This window comes from Tachyglossus aculeatus, chromosome 22 (assembly GCF_015852505.1).
Source record: "Tachyglossus aculeatus isolate mTacAcu1 chromosome 22, mTacAcu1.pri, whole genome shotgun sequence".
NCBI lineage: Eukaryota > Metazoa > Chordata > Mammalia > Monotremata > Tachyglossidae > Tachyglossus > Tachyglossus aculeatus.
Window position 1 is genome coordinate 51775384 of NC_052087.1, and position 7995 is coordinate 51783378.

Here is a 7995-nt window from a genome sequence, read left to right on the forward strand (position 1 = left end):
AACTGAGGCCCAGAGAAGTGAAGTGACTTGCCCAAAGTCACACAGCTGACAATAGGTGTGGGCAGGATTTGCCCAAGGACTTGCCCAGGGTCACCCAGCAGCCATGTGGGGGAGGTAAGATTAGAACCCATGACCTCTGACTCCCAAACCTGGGCTGTCTCCACTGTGCCTTGCTGCCATCTTCTCGTCGCCCAGTTCCATGGCTCCCCGCATGGGGGCGCCCCCGCCGCCCCGGTTCAGCGCAGCGCGCTCCCCCTGGCGGCCGGCGTAGGAGGAGCCGCGGCCCAGCGGGAGCGTGCGCGCGCAGCCCGCGGCGCCGCCAGGAGGAGTAGCCGCCCCCGCCCCCCGCTCTTCCCCTTCCGATTGGCTGCCGGGGAAGTCCGGCCCCGCCCCCGAGCGAATCCCATTGGGCGCCGAGGAAAGGGAGGGGAAATCCAAGGCCCGCCCCCTAAATGGAGGATGACGTCAGTGGGCGGGGCTAAATGGAGAGGGAAGCGCGAGCCGTGACGCCAGGAGGGGGCGTAGTGGATGATGATGATGATAATAATAATAATAATAATAATAATAATAAAAAATAATAATAATGGCATTTGTTAAAAGCTTACTATGTGCAAGGCACTGTTCTAAGCGCTGGGGGGGATACAAGGTCATCAGGTTGTCCCACGTGGGAACCACAGTCAATCCCCATTTTCCAGATGAGGGAACTGAGGCTCAGAGAAGTTAAGTGACTTGCCCAAGGTCACACAGCAGACGTGTCACGGAGCCGGGATTCAAACTCATGACCTCTGACTCCAAAGCCCGGGCTCTTTCCACTGAGCCACGCTGCTTCTCAGAGAAGCAGCGTGGCTCAGTGGGAAGAGCCCGGGCTTTGGAGTCATTTATTCATTCATTCAATCGTATTTATTGAGCGCTTACTGTGTGCGGAGCACCGTACTAAGCGCTTGGGAAGTACAAATTGGCAACATATAGAGACGGTCCCTACCATCAGGTTGTCCCATGGCAGGCTCACAGTCTTAATGCCCCTCTTAATCCTCCCCTTCCCTCTCTCCCTCCTCCCCCGTCTTACCTCCTTCCCTTCCCCACAGCACCTGTATATATGTTTGTACGGATTTATTACTCTATTTATTTTACTTGTACATATCTATTCTATTTATTTTATTTTGCTAATATGTTTGGTTTTGTTCTCTGTATCCCCCTTCTAGACTGTGAGCCCACTGTTGGGTAGGGACCATCTCTATATGTTGCCAACTTGTACTTCCCAAGCGCTTAGTACGGTGCTCTGCACACAGTAAGCGCTCAATAAATACGATTGATTGATTAATCCTCATTTTACTCATTCATTCAATGGTATTTTTTGAGCGCTTACTGTGTGCAGAGCACCGTACTAAGCGCTTGGGAAGTGTGAGCCCACTGTTGGGTAGGGACCATCTCTATGTGTTGCCAACTTGTACTTCCCAAGCGCTTAGTACAGTGCTCTGCACACAGTAAGCACTCAATAAATATGATAGAATATAGAGACTGTAATAATAATGATGGTATTTGTTAAGTGCTTACTAAGTGCAAAGCACTGTTCTAAGCACTGGGGAGGATACAAGGTGATCAGATTGTCCCACGTGGGGCTCACAATTTTAATCCCCATTTTACAGATGAGGTAACTGAGGCAAAGAGAAGTTAAGTGGCTTGTTCAAGGTCACACAGCTGACAAGTGGTGGAGTCAGGATTCGAACCTATTACCTCTGACTCCCAAGCCCGCACTCTTTCCACTGAGCCACGCTGCTTCTGCTTCCCCACTAAGCTGTACTAAGCGCTTGGGAAGTACAAGTTGGCAACAGACAGACGGTCCCTACCCAACAACGGGCTCACAGTCTAGGCCCAGAAAAGTGAAGTGACTTGCCCAAAGTCACACAGCTGACAACTGGCGGGGGCAGGATTTGAACCCACCACCTCTGACTCCAAAACCTGGGCCCTTTCCGCTGAGCCACAATGCTTCTCACTTCTCGTTAAGCGCTTGGGAGAATACAATGCCTGACGCATAGTAAGCGCTTAATAAGCAGGATTGACCAAAATCTCCTGGGCCCTCTCCTGAACTGCTTTGGAGTCAGAGGTCACGGGTTCAAATCCCGGCTCTGCCACTTGTCAGCTGTGTGACTTCTCTGGGCCTCAGTTCCCTCGTCTGTAAAATGGGGATGAAGACTGTGAGCCCCCCCCCCGTGGGACAACCTCATTACCTTGTAACCTCCCCAGCGCTTAGAACCGTGCTTGGCACATAGTAAGCGCTTAATAAATGCTATTATTATTATTATTATTATTTGTTAAGCACTTACTACGTGCCAAGCACTGTTCTAAGCACTGGGGTAGATACAAGGTGATCAGGTTGTCCCACGTGGGGCTCAATTTTTGCAGACCCCGAAGTGGTGGAGCCTTCCTTCCTTTTCCCGTCCGAAAAGCAGGACTGTGTTTCTCCAGGGCTGGGTCTGGGATGAAGACTGTGAGCCCCCCGTGGGACAACCTGATCACCTTGTATCCCCCCAGCGCTTAGAACAGTGCTTTGCACATAGTAAGTGCTTAACATGCCATTATTATTATTATTAATCCCCATTTTACAGTTGGGTAACTGAGGCCCAGAGAAGTTGTGACTTGCCCAAAGTCACACAGCTGACAATCGGTGGAGCGGGGATTAGAACCCATGACCTCTGACTCCCAAGTCCGGGCTCTTTCCATTGAACCATGCTGATGGTATTTGTTAAGTGCTTACTATGTGCGAAGCACTGTGAGCCCACTGTTGGGTAGGGACTGTATATGTTGCCAATTTGTACTTCCCAAGCGCTTAGTACAGTGCTCTGCACACAGTAAGCGCTCAATAAATACGATTGATGATGATGATGATGGGGGGGATGCACGGGGATCACGTTGTCCCCCCTGGGGCTCACAGTCTTCGTTCCCCTTTTCCAGATGAGGGAACTGAGGCCCAGAGAAGTGACTTGCCCCAAATCACATAGCTGACAAGAGGAGGAGGCGGAATTAGAACCCATGACCTCGGACTCTCAAGCCTGGGCTCTTGCCACTGAGCCACGCGGCTCCTCAGGGTCGCAGGGTTAGGGAGGTTGTTGGATAGGGCCAAAAGGGGAGGGGTGGACTGGTTAGGACATGGGGCAGGGCCCTAAATTTGGGGGGGGGGGGGGCCTCAGGAGGTGGGGTAGATGTTTTAGACTGTGAGCCCACTGTTGGGTAGGGACTGTCTCTATATGTTGCCAATTTGTACTTCCCAAGCGCTTAGTACAGTGCTCTGCACACAGTAAGCGCTCAATAAACACGATTGATGATGGGTGTAGCCAAGGGTTAGGGGGAAGGGGAAAAGCCTGGGCCTTAGACTCAAAGGACCTGGGTTCTAATCCAGCCGGGCCGCATGCCTATCCCGAGTGTTTAGTCCAGTGCTCTGCACACAGTAAGCGCTCAATAAATACGACTGCTTGACTGACTGCCAGCACCAACGCCCAAGTCTTCCCAAAACGGGTTTGGGGAGGGATCATGTCAAAGGCCCCACGGGGCAGGGGCTGACCGTCCTGGTCCACGAGTTGGATTTTTGGCAACTTGCATGCTGTTCAGCTTTGGACAAGTCACTTAACTTTTGTGCCTCAGTTTCCTCAGCTGTACAATGGGGTTTGAATAGCTATTCTCTTTCACACTTAGGAGGCTTGTCGGAGATGGACCCAGTTCTATGCATCTTGTATCACCCAGTGCTTAGCATGGGGCTTGGCCCATAGTAAGAACTACCACGATTAGTAAGAATAACAGTCGAATCAAGCTAGCTCTCTTCCTCCCTTCAAGGCCCTACTGAGAGCTCACCTCCTCCAGGAGGCCTTCCCACACTGAGCCCCTTCCTTCCTCTCCTCCTCGTCCCCCTCTCCATCCCCCTCATCTTACCTCCTTCCCTTCCCCACAGCACCTGTATATATGTATGTACATATTTATTACTCTATTAATTTATTTTACTTGTACATATCTATTCTATTTATTTTATTTTGTTAGTATGTTTGGTTTTGTTCTCTGTCTCCCCCTTTTAGACTGTGAGCCCACTGGTGGGTAGGGATTGTCTCTATATGTTGCCAACTTGGACTTCCCAAGCGCTTAGTACAGTGCTCTGCACACAGTGAGCGCTCACTAAATACGATTGATTGATTGATTGAATCAGTGTGGCCTAGTAGATAGACACTGGGCCTGCGAATCAGAAGGACCTGGGTTCTAATCCCAGCTCCACCACTTGTCTGCTGTGGTCCCCATCTTACCATCTTGTCCCCATCTTACCTCCTTCCCTTCCCCACAGCACCTGTATATATGTATATATGGTTGTACATATTTATTACTCTATTTATTTATTTATTTATTTATTTATTTTACTTGTACATTTCTATCCTATTTATTTTATTTTGTTGGTATGTTTGGTTCTGTTCTCTGTCTCCCCCTTTTAGACTGTGAGCCCACTGTTGGGTAGGGACTGTCTCTATGTGTTGCCAATTTGTACTTCCCAAGTGCTTAGTACAGTGCTCTCACATAGTAAGCGCTCAATAAATACGATTGATTGATTGATTGCTGTGTGGTCTTGGGCAAGTCACTTAATTTCTCTGTGCCCCCCATCATCCCCCCTGCTTTACCTCCTTCACCTCCCCACAGCACCTGTATATATATATACATATAAATATTTGTACATATTTATTACTCTATTTATTTTACTTGTACATATTTACTATTATATTTATTTTGTTAATATGTTTCATTTTGTTGTCTGTCTCCCCCTTCTAGGCTGTGAGCCTGCTGTGGGTAGGGACCATCTCTATATGTTGCCAACTTGTACTTCCCAAGCGCTTAGTACAGTGCTCTGCACACAGTAAGCGCTCAATAAATACGATTGATTGATTGATTGATTGTCTCCCCCTTCTAGACTGTGAGCCTGCTGTGGGTAGGGACCGTCTCTATATGTTGCCAACTTGTACTTCCCAAGCGCTTAGTACAGTGCTCTGCACACAGTAAGTGCTCACTAAATACGATTGATTGATTGTCTCCCCCTTCTAGACTGTGAGCCTGCTGTTGGGCAGGGACCGTCTCTAATATGTTGCCAACTTGTACTTCCCAAGCGCTTAGTACAGTGCTCTGCGCACAGTAAGCGCTCAATAAATACAACTGACTGAATGAATAAGGTGGGGATGAAGATTGTGAGCCACATATGGGACATCGATTATGCTTAGTTTGTATCTACCCCGTGCTTCATACAGTAGCTGGCACATAGGAAGTGCTTAACAAATACCATAAAAAATAAGATTACTATTTTACGTTGGGTCCTAGAGCTGGAAGGGCAGAGTGATCGGGGCCAGCCCCTGCCCCAAACCCCAAAACGATCCAAAGATCAAAACCTCCCAGGGCTGGAGGTAACGCTTCACACATGGGGGTCTGCATCAATCAATCAATCAATCGTATTTAGTGAGCGCTTACTGTGTGCAGAGCACTGGACTAAGCGCTTGGGAAGTACAAATGCTGAAGCCACCGTCTTACTTAGGACACACTTTAGATCCGTTTCCTCTTCTTCAAGTTCGGGCTTGGGTCAGCCGGTGTAGTGAAGTGGGCAGAGCCCAGGCCTGGAAATCTACTACAACCCAGCCCACGCGCTTTGCTCCCCTAACACTAACCTTCTCACTGCACAGCGTGGCTCAGCGGAAAGAGCCCGGGCTTGGGAGTCAGAGGTCGTGGGTTCAAATCCCGGCTCCGCCACTTGTCAGCTGTGTGACTCTGGCCAAGTCACTTCACTTCTCCGGGCTTCAGTGACCTCATCTGTAAAATGGGGATTAAGACTGCGAGCCCCTGTGGGACAACCTGATCACCTTGTAATCTCCCCAGCGCTTAGAACAGTGCTTTGCTCATTGTAAGCGCTTAATAAATGCCATTATTATCTAAGACCCTACTGAGAGCTCACCTCCTCCAGGAGGCCTTCCCAGACTGAGTCCCCTCCTTCCTCTCCCCCTCTCCATCCCCTCCACCTTACCTCCTTCCCTTCCCCACAGCACCTGTATACGTGTATGTATTTATTACTATTTATGTATTTATTTTACTTGTACATATCTATTCTATTTTATTTTGTTAATGTTTTGTTCTCTGTCTCCCCCTTCTAGACTGTGAGCCCACTGTTGGATAGGGACCATCTCCATATGTTGCCAACTTGTACTTCCCAAGTGCTTAGTCCAGTGCTCTGTACACAGTAAGCGCTCAATAAATCCAATTGAATGAATGAATGTTTTGCCACCAATTTCTCACCCATAGCCTGCCTCCGGCCTGGACTACCCTCCCTCCTCATATCTGACAATGACTCTCCCCCTTCAAAGCCTTACTGAAGGCACATCTCCAAGAGGCCTTCCCTGATACACCCTCTTTTCCTCTTCTCCCGCTCCTTCCTGCATCGCCCTGACTTGATCCCGTTATTCGTCCCCTCTCCCAGCCCCAGGGCACTTACATCCATATCTGTCATTTCTTTATTTGTGTCAATGTCCATCTCCCCCTCTGGACTGTAAATTAATTGTGGGCAGGAAAGGTGTCTATTATATTGCTTTATACTCTCCCAAGCGCTTAGTACAGTGCTCTGCACACAGTAAGCACTCAATAAATATGATTCTAATCCTGGCTCTGCTAGCTGTCCTGCTGTGTGACCCTGGGCAAGTCACTTCACTCAGTTTCCTCATCTGTGAAGTGGGGATTCAGTGCGTGTTCTCCCGCCCCCTTGGAGTGAGAGCCCCATCGGGGCAGGGACTGTCCGTCCTGATGCACATAGTAAATGCTTAGTCAATCAATCAATCAATCAATCAATCAATCGTATTTATTGAGCGCTTACTATGTGCAGAGCACTGTACTAAGCGCTTGGGAAGTACAAATTGGCATCACATAGAGACAGTCCCTACCCAACAGTGGGCTCACAGTCTAAAAGTGCTCTGCACATAGTAAGCGCTCAATAAATACGATTGATTGATTAAAAGGGGGAGACAGAGAACAGAACCAAACATACCAACAAAATAAAATAAGTAGGATAGAAATGTACAAGTAAAATAAATAAATAAATAAATAAATAGAGTAATAAATATGTACAACCATATATACATATATACAGGTGCTGTGGGGAAGGGAAGGAGGTAAGACAGGGGGATGGAGAGGGGGACGAGGGGGAGAGGAAAAAAGGGGCTCAGTCCGGGAAGGCCTCCTTAATCAATACCATAATTATTATTCGGATGATTAGGGTGGAGCCAAACCTTAGCAAACCAACCGGCTAGTGGCCTAGTGGAAAGAACTCACGCCTGGGAGTCAGAGGATCAGGGTTCTAATTCCGGCTCTGATTTCCCCAAACGCGGGAAACTCGACTGCGTAATTTGCGGTAGTGGGGGACTGCGTTCGCGCTCTCCCCTGGTGTGCTGGTTCGGAAGACAGAATAAAACTGGGGAAAAGGTGGGAGTTAAACCACCTTTAACCTCGCGGTTGATGTAAAACAAAAAGGTGTAATTCTGTTGTGTGGTGACATTTTCGTGGTTTCCCCGGGACCTTAGGCAAGTCGCTGCATTTCTCTGGGCCTCGGTTTCCTCATCTGTAAAAGGGGGATTAAAACCGTGAGCCCAGGTGGGAATTGGGACTTTGTCCAAGCTTGTACGACCCCAGTGCTTAGTGGCCCAGTGCCTGACATGTAGTAAGTGCTTAACAACTGCCATCACCCCTGAAACCGGCAGTTTGGGAGGCTGGTCCCGTGACTGGATGCAATTTCACCAGCACCTGCTTGTGCTGCTCTGTCATAATAATAATAATGGCATTTATTAAGTGCTTACTATGTGCAAAACACTGTTTTAAGCACTGGGGAGGTGATCAGGTTGTCCCGCAGGGGGCTAACAGTCAATCCCCATTTTACAGATGAGGGAACAGGCCCAGAGAAGTTAACTGACTTGCCCAAAGTCACACAGCTGACAAATGGCA

At 48.7% G+C, this 7995-nt stretch overlaps 1 pseudogene; it reads left to right on the forward strand.

The window, feature by feature from the left end:
* The first annotated feature begins 7292 nt into the window (after positions 1-7292).
* On the forward strand, positions 7293-7440 carry LOC119944195 (annotated as a pseudogene).
* The last annotated feature ends 555 nt before the right edge of the window (positions 7441-7995 follow it).